This window comes from Cavia porcellus, unplaced genomic scaffold (genome assembly GCF_034190915.1).
Source record: "Cavia porcellus strain 051 isolate PalLab524CR breed Dunkin Hartley unplaced genomic scaffold, mCavPor4.1 scaffold_5, whole genome shotgun sequence".
NCBI classification, from domain to species: Eukaryota; Metazoa; Chordata; class Mammalia; order Rodentia; family Caviidae; genus Cavia; species Cavia porcellus.
In genome coordinates, this window is record NW_026947488.1 from 23,113,029 (window position 1) to 23,128,477 (window position 15,449).

Below are 15,449 nucleotides of genomic sequence, written 5' to 3' on the forward strand. Positions count from 1 at the left end.
GGGGAGGATACCAGGAATTGAACCCAGGACCTTGAGCATACCAGGCAAGTGTCATACCACGAAGCTACATTTCTAGTCCTCCTTGCTTCCATACCTAGTTCCCCCATGCCTACCCCCAGCTGGTATGCCAGCAGACATGGAGTTTCATAGGGCTGGCTTCCTTCCCTAGGTTGTCAGTGCCCCCTAACCTAGGGAAGGAAGCCAACAGTGGGAAGATAACAGTGGGAACCTCTCCAATCTCCTCATCCACCTTACCAGCACCTTGCCCATTTGAACTGGACTTCCTCCCCTCCTCCGTCCTTCCCTTTCACCTTCAGTGCCCATGGTTTGGGATCCAAAGACACTGTTCTCCAGGTTCCCTGACGTCAGCTGTCAGTCACAAGCCCTTAAATAAAACCGCAGAAAAGAAAAACAAGAGATAATGCCAGATGCGGTGGTGCATGCCTGTAATCCCAGCACTCAGGAGGCTGAGACAAGAGATTACCCCGAATTCAAGGCCAGCCTAAGCAATACAGTGAGTTCAAGAACAGCATGGACTACATAGCAAGACCCTGACTCAAAAAGAAAAAGAAAAAAAAAAAAGGAGACAGAATGAAAACTTAATTTTATCATAATAATAATATAACAGTAACTGAATTTTCATTAAAGTAATTTGACAGAAATGTTCAAGACAGGTCAAAGGGACAGTAGAACATAAACTTCAATGTGGCTAATATATTAGGAGAAAAGAGAGCTGCATACTATCCTAAGACATAACTGAAATCATGATAAATTTCCTCCCTTTGGCTACCTGCTATCAACCTGAGCTACTAACAGATATTTTGACCTTTACTGCTTCAGAAGTAAATAACAATGGAAAGAGATGATAGTGCTCCCATGCAGATCATGTAATTTTCTTCCCACTCCAAAATGTGCCCATTTTCTAGGTATTCTCTCTGCAAGTTTCTATTATAGGTGACTGTGTGCTAGATAACAGTTTATGGCTTATAAACACAAATGCAGAGTAGTATACAAGTTTAGTCTAAATGACAAATTACCAAAATAATCAATATACTAGTAGACACACTAAGACCACAGCCTGACATTAATTACATCAGTTGATTCAAGCTATATTTATGCAATGTTCAATGCATCAAGCACAGTAAATATAATACTAAATAAATATTCCCTACTCCCAAGGAGTTTCAAATCTAATTACAGAGAATAATTTTTTAAAATTTTGGGGAAATAAATCCAAACATCAGTTTTTTCATAAATAAATAAATAAATACACTTATTAAACACAACTACATGTCAGGATTTCTCCTAGGACTTAGGTATGCAGATGCAAATAGCTTAGTGGCCTTCCATGAAAGGGTTTCATTTCATAAAAAAGGAAGATGCAGAAATCAGTAAGACACATCAGTATTCAATATGATAACTGATGTGATATTATAAAAGTAACACAATACAACAGAAAAATGACTTGAGATTTTTGGCTTGATGAGAGCATCTCTTTATATAACTGATCATTTTCAAAAACTTTTACATGTTACTTCACTTTATTCCAAATAATTAGACTAGAGGGATAAACAAGATAAGACATCACTAGCCACTAGGTAAAAAAACAAAGTAAGGCTATACATTTCTCATGGTTACATTAAGTAACAGTAAAGCTGGGACAAGAAACTTCCTCTTGACTTGAAGTTCAAGGCTTCTTCCTTTTGTCTGGCTGCATATCTTACCATATAACCTTGGACAAGTCATTTGGCATTTCTTTTTTATAGTTTCCTCATCTATAAAATAGGAATATCTGCAGTGTTATGCAAAGTGACCTAGGAGAAGGATCAAGTAAAGTAACCTATGTCAACACTGGAAAATACAATTGGAAGTTATGCATTAGAAAGTATGCCCAGTTTCCCTAAGAAAAACAAGGTGCAGGGTGCCAAAATGGGGGGCAAAATAAACTGTACTAGATTTCAACACACAGAGTTGTACTTAAGATCATCCATATAACTTTATGACTAATAAAGGCAAAGGATCTCTGTTCATAATTCTGTTATAGTCCCACAAGGCAAACATCAAGCTAGCAAAAAATACAATGTATTCACCTATGCACCAGACTCTAACAGTTAAGGATCCTATCAAACACCTGAATTACAGGAACAAAAGACAGGTTTTGCCTGCACCTCCCTAAAGATAGAAACAATGGTTTTTGATAGTCTACCCCCTGAAATTTTAATATCCTGCCTAAACCCCAGCATAGCTTCATTTTTTACACCTCAAATTTGCTCTGTCCAAATACTTGCTCTGTATTTATTTATAGGCACAGACAACTATTTAAAAATTTAGTTCTTAGTTACAATGGTTACATTTCACTTGTTCAATAGTATGGTTACTAGCATACTAGACAAACCAGATATAGATATGCCTTCGTAATTACAGAAACTTCTATTTCAAAGTTACTTTAGATACCATACCTTTATTTTTAATTACAACTCTGATCAACCACCACAAACTTATTTTGTGATCCTGAGAACTGAACTGAGGGCCTTCAGACTGAGTTACAGTCCCAGCCCTTTTGCCTTTCCTCTCCTCTTTTCTCTCTTGCTTCCTCTCCTCTCCTATTTTTGAGACAGAGTCTCACTAAACTATCTAGGTGGATTTGAACTTGTGACCTTTCAACTTAGTCTCCCAGAATGCTTGGATTAAAAGTGTGCACTACCATGCCTAGCTAAGCCCACAGACTTCTCGAGGACAGAAGCTACATCTTATTTATCTTGTATGCATTTGAAGTCCAGGTCAGATACCAGGTACGCACTATATATCTAAGTGAATACCTCAAATATAGCTGACAACTTTGTCTACTTTCCCCTCCCCACACACACACACTCCACACCATCAAACAACCAAACAAGACATCTATCTTCTCATACAGTAGGAAGGGGAAAATAATATAGAAGAGGACACTGCACCCGAAGGCAGAATTGTTTTCTAGTCCTGGAAGCTAAACATGTAGTCTTTGGTAATACATTTAATATCATTATAAAAAGTTAGAATTAAACTCCAAGGACCTTAATTTTAAAACTTTAATCATCTTGGGGCTGGGGATTTAGCTCAGCGGCATAAGCACCTGCCTGGCAAGCAGGCAGTCCTGAGTTCAATTCTGGGTACCAATAAAAAATTTTTTAAAAATTATAAACTTTAATCATCTTGCGCCACAGGATATATGAATTCTGTCCAAATGGTCTTTGTTATTGTCAGGGAACATACTTAAAAGCAATGAAGGGCACTAAATTAAATGGAATCTACTCCTAGGCTATCATGATTAGGCTATCATGATTAGAGGCACTTTCAGTCTTGAAGTAAATGTGGAATTTTTTACCACTATTTTAGTGTCAAATAGAGTTAAACCTCAGGCTTAAAGATTTAGTTTCCTCCATGTGCTGAAGACAGAACCTGATACTCTGTTTTTCTGATCAGAAAAACAAGGGCAAGTTAGTTTTTTGAGTACCTGAATTTAACACGAATTATCCCATTAATTTCTGTTCTAGTCCCAATCTAATCTTTTTTTTTTTTTTTTTTTTTTTTGTCTTTTTCATTTTTATCGGTACCAGGGATCGAACTCACGACCGCCTGCTTGCAAGGCAGGTACTTATGCTGCTGAGCTAAATCCCCAGCCCCACTAGTCCTAATCTAAAAACTGAAACAGTACTTAACTCAAAAAAGAAAATTATTCTATAACAATATTTATGCTGAATATTATTGTATGAATGTGTATTTTATTCAGTCCACACACTTCACCATTTAACTAAAAAAACTTTATTGTCCAAAAACCTCCTCATAATGACCTTCACAAACTCATCCACTTATTTTAACCTTACGTAATTTTAAGACCATCCAAGAACAAATACAATCAGAGCTACTGGCCTGCTTTTTGTAACAAATTATGAATATTGCAAGGTATGGTGGCAAACACCTCTAATCCTACCACTAAGAAGGCTGAGGCAGAAAGATTACCAAATTTGAGGCCAGCCTGGGTGACTTGGTGAGACCCAGTCTCAAAATAAAAAGGGCTGAGAATGTATTTTAGCACTTCCTGGGTTCAATCCCAGGTACAAGGGGCTAAGAAACCTTATATGGGGCAATGACAGTTTAGAAATTCTGCAATAAGTTTATATAGGATTTGTTAATTCCTCCAATACCAGTTCTACTATTCTTTATGTATTTTCTTATGGCATCTCTCATAGTGAACAGGATTAACTACCAACAGCAATTTCTTTATTTGCACAAGTTTCAAGGCAGTAGCATTTAGTGAACAACACTTTAGGGGTGGGGGGACACATGCAAAGCCTATTGGGAGTAGAAAGGTTTTCACTGATTGTGTCTGATTATGATGAAACCAGACATTAAAAATTAACTAACATTGTACAGTACATGGTTGTCCCGCACAGTGCCTTGCCGTTGTTAAGAACTCTTGCCATTGGTAAAAACTCTTACCAATGTTCTTACAAAGACATTAGGTTGAAAAGTCTAGAGCATTCCTAAGAAAAAAAGAACAAAACCCCATACACTAAGAACTACTAAACATCTACAAAAATGGGAATAAAGACGAATCTGTTTGTAATATGAATTCTGTCCATGACTCAAAGACTCAAACATTGCTTCACTGAAGTAAAGAGCTTTGCGAATCTCTGTGCCAAAGAACTGGAAGGAATACAAAGACAAAAAAACTGTGGTCCTTGTCCTCAAGCTGAACCTAATCTAAAAGGCAAAGAAGTACATAACAGAAAAATAACTAGTAAAGCCAGGCATGGTAGCTCACACCTGTAATTCCAGCACTCAGAAGGCTGAGGAAAGAGGATTATTGTGAGTTCCAGACCAACCTGGGCTACAAAATGAGTTCAAGGCCAGCCTGAGCTGCATAGTGAGACCCTGTTTCAAAAAGACCAAAAAAAAAGAAAGAAAAATGACTAGTAAGTTCCATCATGAAGCTGCTAATGAGTAGAAAAGCCAAAAACAAAGGTGGGTGGTGTCAGAGAAAAAGGCATCTTCAAGGGAATGTTGGAAATTATGCAGCCAGTGACAAGAAATGGGTATATGTACATTTATAAGACAGCACAAGGAAGGGGGAAGTGTAGAGTGGTGAGAAAGTCTGGAAGACTATCTAGCAAGAGGAAGACATTTGCAAAGAAGATCCAAAGGTGAAACTCTATACCCACGACAACTGCATACTTAGAAAAATTGCAAACCAGCAGTTTTGCATAATTATGTATACATTTTAGTGTTAGACTTGGTGGTGCTCATCACCCATGGTGACCCATGCCTGTAATTCCAGCACTCAGGAGGCTGAGGCAGGAGGCCAGCCACGAGTTCAAGGTCATCCTGGGCTACATGGTGAGTCCAAGACCAGTGTGAACTGCAGGCTGTCAAATAAAATAGAAGTATACACATTTTAAATTGACGCAGAATTTCTATGGAGAAAGTTATTTAACATCCCCATAGCCCACCACAAGATATAATGGTTGCCAGTGAGCTCAATAAGATCTCTATGGTTGTGGTTGTAACTTGCAGTTTTAACAAGTGCCCATTTCTCTAGCACAGTTAGCTGGTGAAACAGACACCTCCAGAGGTACAAAATTATCTAATATCATTTCCAAACTTTGCTGCACAGCAGTATCACTAGGCAATCATCAAAAAATATTGACACCTGGCTTCCACTCCCCATTCTTATCCAATTGGTTTGAGAGCCTATATTGGCATCAGGAATCTTTACAGCTTCCCAGATTACACTGTGCAACAAAGTTGGAGAATCAATGACCTAATTGTTAAGACCTTGAACTCTGGAGTTAAGACTCTAGAATACTAGAGTTTACCAGCTATATGACCTTGGGTACTAGTCATCTGCCACCCAGGACCTCAGTTGCCTCGTCAGTAAAATGGGGATAAAACCACCTTACAGGGTTATTATGAAGTTACACGTACAGAACGCATTGCCTGGCGCAAGGCCTGACGGGCAGCAAGCGCTTAATCCGGGTTCGCTGTCTACTCCCATCACTAACTCGTCCTCATCTGAGCGTCACTGTGCAATGGGGAGCATCCTCCCCACTGGGCGGCAGCAACTCTACCAACCTTTCATCTGGACCAAATTCTTCGCAGAGTTGTCTCCTCCGCCCCAGACCCGCCCCCACCCCCAGGGTGGTAGGAGAGCGCTGCGCTTTTCCTGGGCAGCTACCGAGGCTAGATTGGGTTTGCGCAGACCCGGCGGAGGGCTCTCGCCACCCTGACTCCCCTCGAAATCCTGAGATGCGCTCCCGAAGGCCGGGCTCCTGGAGCACCCAGAACCAAAATACAAGCGTCCGCAGACGGGCCACCGCGAGAGGGAAGGAGAGAAGACAGCGAGGAATAGGACAGGAGGGTACGGCCGCTGTGGGGCCGACCGCCCGGTTACCTGAGGCGACGGGCGGGGCCCGCATCGCTGGGGCGGGCGCCGCCGCCGCCGGCCACACTCGGCCTTCTGCCTCACGCGACCCGCGCCATAGGGCCTGCGCTTTTACTGCCCCGGCCAGCCGGCCGTCAGTCCTTAGGCCGTCAGTCCCACTACCCGTCAGTGTCTGTCCTAGGACGCCCGCGGAAGATGAAGGCCGGTCGGGCCGGCCGGCTAGGCTCTGCTCAAGCAACTTCCGACTGCCAGGGCGGCGGCGTCAAATAACTCCCCGGCTGAGTGGGTCACTGCGCGTGCGCAGTGCGCCAGATCAGTGACTTCTGCGGGGCCGAACTAGTAGCGTCAAATAATTCCCGAGACATGAAGCCGGAAGCTGCGCGTGCGCAGCTATCCCAGAAGGCCGCGCGAAGCACATTGCCTCTTTTCCGGCTCACAGAAGGAGAGGGAGGAGTAAAGCGGTTGTCCGTCTGTCTCTTCAAGGAGCAGCAAGGCAGACTCCACCTATGTCCCTGTGAGTGTTACTACGTTCTAGATTCTACCGGTCGTCGGTGAGGATGAATGAAGAGGCTTCTCTGCAAGATTCCGGCTGCCATCAGGTTCTTCGGAATTTCGCACATCCAGCCAAGCTCTCGTCCTTTAAAATGATACCGTACACCTGCTCCTTATTAAATGGACTTAGCATTAATTATCAACAGTGCCGTAACCAAACAGGTGTGGGTTAAAAAGATGAATCAGACATCAGATTTCGAGCGTCTCACTAAAGAGCTGACCCTGATACAAGAGCTAAGACACTAAAGGCAAGAGATACTAGTGTAACGCCTGCAATGCACCAGGCACCTTGCAAACAATACCACTTTCAATATTTTGGCTTCAACAAAGAAAACAATACTATTAGATAAGTACTGCTCAAGTACCTTCGGGATATAAAGAAGAAAACAGTTGGACTGAGAGAGGAGAAGAAGAAGGAATGATGGAATTCTTCCCGCAAGCCCTGGCCTTGAGATGATTGACCTTGGATAACTGGAGGGGGAGGGAACAAGATGTTCAGTTATGCCAGAGGTGCAGTTATCTAAAAAAAAAAGCAGAAGGGAACAAAGAAAATTGTACTCCACTCCCAAAAGGAAGAATGGAGGAAGTAGTGACAAAGGCACTGGTATCCTCAGAGAAGGGATAAAACAAAAAATTCTCAGTGAGATCACTCTCGTTCTCCAGGAAAATAGCTATGTTGAAGAGTAAATGGATTTGAAATCTGCCGGGGTTTAGTGGGACAAAGTTAAACACACTGTGACAGATATTTCAGGAAGCTCACTCAATATTGGAATATCCCGTCCATTTCTACACAGAGGCTAAATTTAAAGCAAAGTATATAGTACCCCAGCTTCCACACAGGGGTGACACAGTCCTGAAGAATGAAATATAAAACAAAGCACCAGACACCAAGAAAGGAAGTTTTTGGGAAAGTGTGTGTTCTTTACCTTTCCCCGACATAATGGTTGGAACTGAAATGTGATTATCTGGAGATGCAGCAACCATCTTGAGACCTTGAGGACTGTTCCAAGCAGAAAAACAAAAGGAGCCTACTTCTTTAGGACATACTGAAGCACTGCATGTATCTTATACTACTTTTTTGTTTTATAGGCTGGGGTGTTATGCCAAAGTTAGTTGAGCTTTTTGTTACTTGCAACCAGTGACAGTTGTAACACTAATTATTAAACACCTGTAAGATATGGGTAACAAATTAGAAGAGCAGCAAGTGATGGTAATTGTAAAATTAGGCACAGAAAACTGGGACACTGTTTAAAAACCTTTAAGATAATAAAAATAATACCTCTACCCCCTATCTTGTGGCCTTAATTCATTTCTAAAATTGTGTCTTTAAGGAAAGTTATATGAAAAACATGTGCATTTCCATTAATTTAAATGGGAAAAGTATTAAATTCCAATCTACGGCACGCAGATGTTTTATTTTTATTTCACAAAAATGTAAAGATACCAATAAAGAATCTGACATGTTGTGAACCCTGCTTATAAATCTCTGAGTTGGTTTGCTTGTTGCTGTAGTCAACCTTTGTCCAGATCAATGTCCTGAAGCATTTCCCCTACATTTTCTTGTTTCATAGTTTTGAGTCTTACTTTTTTTTTTTTTTTTTTTTTTTTTTTTTTGTCTTTTTCCTTTTTATCAGTACCGGGGATCGAACTCACGACTGCCTGCTTGCAAGGCAAACACTTATGCCACTGAGCTAAATCCCCAGCCCCAAGTCTTACATTTAATTTTTGATCCATTTTAAGTTGATTTTTGAATATGGTGAGAACAGACTAGTTTCTTTCTTCTGCATATGGAGATATCGTTTTTCAGCATCAGCTATTTAAGAGATTTTGTCCAATGTATGTTCTTGCTGCCTTTGTTGAAATTCAGTTGGCTTTAAATATATGAATTTAGAGGCCAGGAATTTAGCTCAGTGGCATAAGCACCTGCCTGGCAAGCATGAGGTCATGAGTTTGATCCTCAGTACTAAAATAAATATGTGAGTTTACTTCTGTTTGTGTCTCTGTTTATGCCTATCATTCTGTTTTGGTTACTGTTATTTTGTAGTATGTTTTAAACCAGGTATTGTAAAGCTATAATAAATATTTTAACTGAAAAAGTGCAATAATGCAAAGAAAACTTATGTAAGGAACTAATAATTTTGTTTCAATATAACTTTTACAGAAAAGAGAAGGTATAAAGACTTATTGTTCTGGCTGGGCAGACAAGAGTTAATATTAGGTGAGGCTTGGCAGGGAATTGTGGTACATGCCTGTAATCTCAGCATTCAGGAGACTGAGGCAAGACTGCTGCTAGTTTAAGGTCAGCTTGGGCTACAAGGTGAGTTCAAGGCCAACATGAACTGCATAGTACTGCATAGGGAGACCCTCTCTCAAAAAGACCCAAAAACAACAAAAAAGTGTTCACAGAGGAGAAACAGAAGCAAGTCATTTGTTAAAAGGTCATTTTTTCCCTGCACTTTTAAGTTCCCAAGAGCTTCAGTTAAATCAACAACAACAACAACAAAAAAAAACCCACAATACATGTATACACACACACCTTGAGGGAAAATTAAAGACTAGACATCCAAACACTGAAAAAGCATACAGGTATGATAAAGTAAGAGATGCATGAGACACTGTACAGCTGGGCTTGGTGGTACACACTTGTAACCCTAGCACTTGAGAGGCTGAGGTAAATGGCAGGATGGATGTTTGGAAAACAAAACTCTGTCACAAAAGCTTGTCCTGTTGCTTCTTTAGTGCAAAGTGTTATTCTGACATTACAGTTGCAGACAAAAACACTCCTCTATTTGTTCTGCTTTTGTCAGCATCCCTGCTATGGAACAAGTTTGAATTGTGTGCTGTGTTGCAAAAATATAGTATGTTTTCATTTTTTGTGATACTGGCACTCAACCCAGGAGAAATCTACTACTGGGCTACATCCCCATTCCTTTTTAAAACAAAGTCTTGCTGAATTGCCCAAGCTGGACTCAAACTTGTAATTCTCCAACCTCATCTTCTCAAGTAGCTGGGATTACAGGTGTGCACTACTGTGACTAGATTCAAAGGGCCCCAGTCTTTAGGTATCAAGCCCCTGCCTCCATCCAGTACCAAGAGGAGCAGAGACAAGCTGGTCCTGTTGACCTCAGCCCATAGAATAGCTTTAAGAGTAAAATAAATTTTTTGGTTTTTTTTATTTTGTAACAGGGTCTCCCTATGTAGCCCTCATCTAGCCTCAAATTTGCAAGCCTCCTGCTTCAGTCTCTTGACTGCTGGTATTACAGGCATATGTCTCACTGCCTGGCTCAAAATTGTCATTGTTCCTTCAATAAATAATCATGGAGGTCAATAATTGAACAATGGATTAACCCATCTACCAGCTTTTGCAGATATGTTTAAATTTCAATCCCTCTAAAGCAGATAACTGACACACAGAAGTTAAAACTTGTCACCCAGGCACCTTGCAGGGTGGGACCAGGAAATTCTGTGACTCTGAAAACAGTGTTCTTGCACACACTGTAGGATGTGTGCCATGTGGACAGCCGTCTTTGAGCATCTCCTTGCATCCTCAGTGCTGTTCATTGTGATTTGGAGCCAAAAAGCTCAGGTGTTTTAACGTGAAGCTTTCAGAAGCTGATTGAATCTTTAAGGCTCTAACTCATCAGGAAGATTATTTATTGATCAGCTCATAACTTGATGGCATTATTACAGATAATGGAAATTTAGGAATTAGCATCTAATTGAAGGGAGTGTGTTATGCAGATGTGACTGCTATAGTCTTCTCTATTTTCCAGACTCTTCAGACTCTCTCCACAACTCCCTAGAGTACTGTTTATCTAGATTCTCATTCATGTGCTATGTAGTTTGGTCTAGACAAGTTGGATCTGTCCTGAACACGGACTTTTTTCCTTGCTGTTATTTCCTAAACAGCATAGTATAACAATATTTTGCATTCTATTAAACGTTGTAAGTAATGGAAAGATGATTTAAAGCATATCGGAAGATGCCCATGGAATATATTAAACACTGCAGCACTTCATATACAGGACGTCAGCATCATGCATTTTACTATCCTCAAGGAATTCTGCAACTGATCTGCTTTGAGTATTTTATCTTGTTTGTTTTTAAAGACAGGATCTTTCTATATGAGTCACGTTGGCCTTGAACTCACAATGTAGCCCAGGCTGGCCTTGACCTTCAGGGTCCTGCCTCAACCATTGTGGGGTGACTGTGTAAGCTGATAGCTGTTCACAGGATGTGGTCCCAGTGCTTAGCATGCAGGCTAGCACTGAGTGGGTGCTGTGTAAGTAAGCAGTGACTGACTGAAGGAACAAACTCTAGTAACGTGTGACCACTATGCACTCAAAATGAGGCTGGCCTAAGTGGAGATGTCCCATAAATAAAATATACACTATGCAAGATTTCGAACAATTCGTTTTAGGAAAAATCTTATTAATATTAAATTTATTAGTAAAATGTGTTTCCCCAGCTTCTTTTCATACTTTATCTGAAGTTACATATGTGGCAGGCATGGTGGCTTACTCCTGTCATCCCAGCACTCAGAGGCTGAGATACAAGGATCACTATGAGTTTGAGGTCAACTGTGGCTACAAAGTGGGTTTATAGGCATCCTGAACTGCATAACAAAACCCTGTCTCACAAAACAAAAAAGGAAGAATGAAATTACTGTACATCTGTAGTTATTGTTTTTACTGGATGGCACAATTCTAGACTACAGAACTCTGTAAGAATTCTCACTCTCTCATTTGCTTTGTTTGGAGCTATGTGCTCAGCTTGGAGTGAAGCCCAGTACAAATGACTGTTCCATCTATATCTGATGTGTGAATTAATAGAATTCATAATCTGTATACTCGTACATTAATCTTTTAAAGGCAGAAATGTTCCCATTCATCCTCATAACTCTATTCTCAGCACTGTGCCTAATATCTCCTTTCTTTTTTTATGAACAAATATACTTCTGTTCTGCCCCGCTTTCCATTCTGTTGGGTTAACTCTGCCATTTAATCTCTCATCAGATGCTTTACAAGGGTCTGGTGTCAGATAATAGTTTGCTGGAAAGATTGTGGCTCTTCTTGACACTAGTCCTTGTTCTTGGCCACTTCGGTAATATCCTTCTCCAAATTCCTCAAATTCTGGAGACCTAGAATGACTTCTGCTTCAGACAATAGAGAAAAAAGGACATTTAATACATGGGTGTGGGTTGAAACATGGCTAGTGCTCCTGTACATCTCAAGTTCACAAGTTCAAACCACAAGACTGCTTTATTTAAGTGGGAAATATTTTAGGAAGACTGAATAATAGACAATAATTTGAGGCCTATTAAAATATCCTAATTTCCAGTTTCCAAGTACAAACAAGCATCTGACAGCCGGATATGCTCACGCTTTTTATGAAATCAGCCTGGAACATGGTTCATTATCTAATATGCCAGGAAATGGCACTGGCTGTGCCATTCATTAAGTGTGAGACAGGTCCCTTCACTTTTCTAAGCCTTGGCTTTCTTATTTGTAAAACAAGGGATAATTAAATCTACCCACTGGATTGTTATAAAGATTAAATGATGCAATTATAACAATATGCATTTAATATAGTGCATGGTATTTAATAAAGTTCAATCCTTATTAATGATTAATACTAGCCCCACAGGGATACCTGCAAATCAGCAAACAAGAAAGTATGTGGTGTCACCTTAACAGATGAGTCTGTCATAATGACATTTGTGTTCCTCATTTTAACTATCAACAATCTATGTATGCTCCTTAGATAAAAATATCTGGCATTTATTGTGCATTTAGCATGAGGCAAGTACTGTGTCATATATTCAACACACGTCATCTTATTTAATCATTGCCATTAAGGTAAGTGCTATTCTGTGACCAAATTGCAAAGCCAGAAAGTGAGGTTCAAAGAGGCAAAAAAATTATGTTCCAGGCCTCACAGCAAGTCAGTGATTATTTCACTAGGTGGCTTCCTAATGCAGGCTGAGTTTGGCACTTTGGTGACATGGCAGATATTCCCATAGTGGCAGAGGGACCTACATGAGCTCTTCCTATGCACATCTGAGTGTCAGGCACTATGTTATATGCCTTGGGCTGTAATGAGAAGACTCACTGCTAACTTTAGTAGTGGGCACAATGATGGTGAACATAAGGTCTCTCATTGAATAAAACTGAAAATTTTGGTCATGTGGCCATACCTTACAAAAATTCAGAGCAGACTGAACCTCTAGGCCTTGTGGCAAGTCTAAAAGTTGTCCATAGCCAGATTTTATGGAGCAAAAATATGATTTGGAAATTAGAATATCATTCTATACCTATAAGACCTTTTATAATGTTCTTTCACCTGTGAGAGGAGCTCAATATTCTGCAACCCTGGGTTCAACTGCTAGGACTCAGTCAGTAGGTCTTTTCCTATTTTTGTTCCTATAGCCAAGTTATTGGGCTCTTAACACATGTAGAGCTCCTCAAGGATTTGCTTCTCACTGTTCTTAGTCATGAACCAAGGTTATGATTTAGGCTTATCAATGGCTATCCTTGGGTCACTGTGTTTCACTAGTCTACTGAACCAGTGGGAGCCAAATAGGGCCAAGTGGGAGCCAGAGCTGGTAAGTGTGGACCCTGACTTCACAGTATACACTCAGCCTGGTGCTGACTTGATGCCACCTCCCCCAAAAAAAGAGCTTACTATATATAACAAATGTGGAGCAAGAGACCACACAACAGGCTTTTGTGCTAACAACCAGGCATACAGTATAATACCTGAGTGTAGGCAGGCAGAGAGTGACAAAGCTATCCGCCCTGAACCAAGAGAAGTATACCCTTTATATTAACAGGAAGAAAGCAGGGGATATGAATACAAAGTTCTCTAGTAGTCTTGTACCTCAGTGGGCAAAGTCCTTGAAGTGTCCACTGTATTTTTTTTTTTTTTTGGTACTGGGGATCAAACTCATGATGTCACACTTGCTAGGCAGGCACTTGTGCTGCTGAGCTAAATTCCTGGCCCCTCAGTGTAAACTTTTGGGTGGCTCCAGATGTTTCCTGGACATGTAAAATTTTTGCCCTGTCTTCTCCCCTCCACAACTTCTTGTGCTTGCCAATGACAGCCTCAGGTGCTGAGCTGAATTCCCAGGAAAGAGTAGTGCATCTGCTGGCAAGCAGGCTGGGGGCTGGCAGTCAGTTTGGTTGGACCCTTACATTTCCATCTTTTTTTGTCTTTTTGAGACAGGATCTCTCTATGCAGTTCAGGCTGGCCTTGAGCTCACTTTGTAGCCTAGGCTGGTCTTGAACTCGCAACAATCCTCCTGCCTCAGCCTCCCAAGTGCTGGGATTACAGGTGTTAGCCACCACGGCTGGCTATTTCCATCTTTTGATTATTATAAAAAAGAAAATAGAAGAGAAGACAAGAAAAGAGAAGGGAAGGGAAGGAAAGGGAAGGGAAGGGAAGGGAAGGGAAGGGAAGGGAAGGGAGGGGAGGGGAGAGGAGGGAGGTTAAGGAAGGGAAGGAAAGAAGAAAAAAGGAAGTAGGTATTACTTTTTTTTTCTCCTTTTTATCGGTACTAGGAATCAAACTCATGATTGCCTGCTTGCAAGGCAGGCACTTATGCTGCTGAGCTAAATCCCCAGCCCCTAGGAAGTAGGTATTACTTTTTAAGACTTTTTTCCCCATGGGCTGAGTGGGCAACCTAGTAGGAAGGAAAACCTTGGGGAACTGCTTCATATTGGGGTGAGGAGAAGAGCAGTAGTTGTCAGTTAGTGGATGTAGTCTTATAAGAACTGGGACAGGAGTCTGAAAAGACAGGGCCCAAATAAAAGAAGGAGGATTATACAGATCAATGGTCCTGCTAAGGGAAGGAGCCCTGAGACCCAGTCCCAGACAATAGGACATATACTATCTAATTTCTGAGGTCCTTTTAGTGAGACTTTTAGTTGCATTCCATAATATGCCTGATTGGTTTGTGTAGAAATAGAAAGCACTCTTGAGCATAAATGCCTGCCTGTCAAGCGCAAGATCATGAGTTTGATCCCTAGTACAAAAAAAAAAAAAAAAATAGCATTCTTCATCTAGGAAGATACATAGGCTACCTTTCTCAGCCATTAAGATATCTAAGTCTCTCCAAATTTGATTATTGGACCGTCTATAGGCTTGAGTACAAGAAGTAAGAGAAAGAGATTTGTTGAGTTTGTAAAAGCTGAGCTGTTTGGGCTCGTACATTATCTCCAAAGAAGAGAGAAAGTCAATTTAGGATTGTAAAGTGACAATGTTCTCAGCTATCTCTTTAAGGTTTTGAGATAGGTCTTGAGACAAAAGTTGTAACAAGAGAAAGAGGTTCACAGGCCAGCTACCTGTTCTCATTGTAGCAGTGATTCATAGGCCACAAGGAGAGGAATGAACTGAATCACCCTGTGCTGTCAAACCTGCGTCTTTACTGTGACAGGAAATTTCTGGTTTCCTGGGGCTATGTCTATCTATTGGGTAA

At 40.7% G+C, this 15,449-nt stretch overlaps 1 protein-coding gene across 8 annotated transcripts in view; it reads right to left on the reverse strand.

Annotated features, from left to right (window-relative positions):
- Positions 1-6,609, reverse strand: part of Ralgapb (Ral GTPase activating protein non-catalytic subunit beta) — a 95,782-nt gene extending 89,173 nt beyond the window's left edge. For 7 of the 8 annotated variants that reach the window (XM_013150325.3, XM_003467652.5, XM_063248357.1 and 4 more), the window contains exon 1: positions 6,431-6,609. The gene's annotated coding sequence lies outside the window, so the exon portion shown is untranslated. The remainder of the gene's footprint in view (positions 1-6,430) is intronic. The other variant, XM_063248358.1, reaches the window with a different exon arrangement.
- Positions 6,610-15,449: the final 8,840 nt, after the last annotated feature.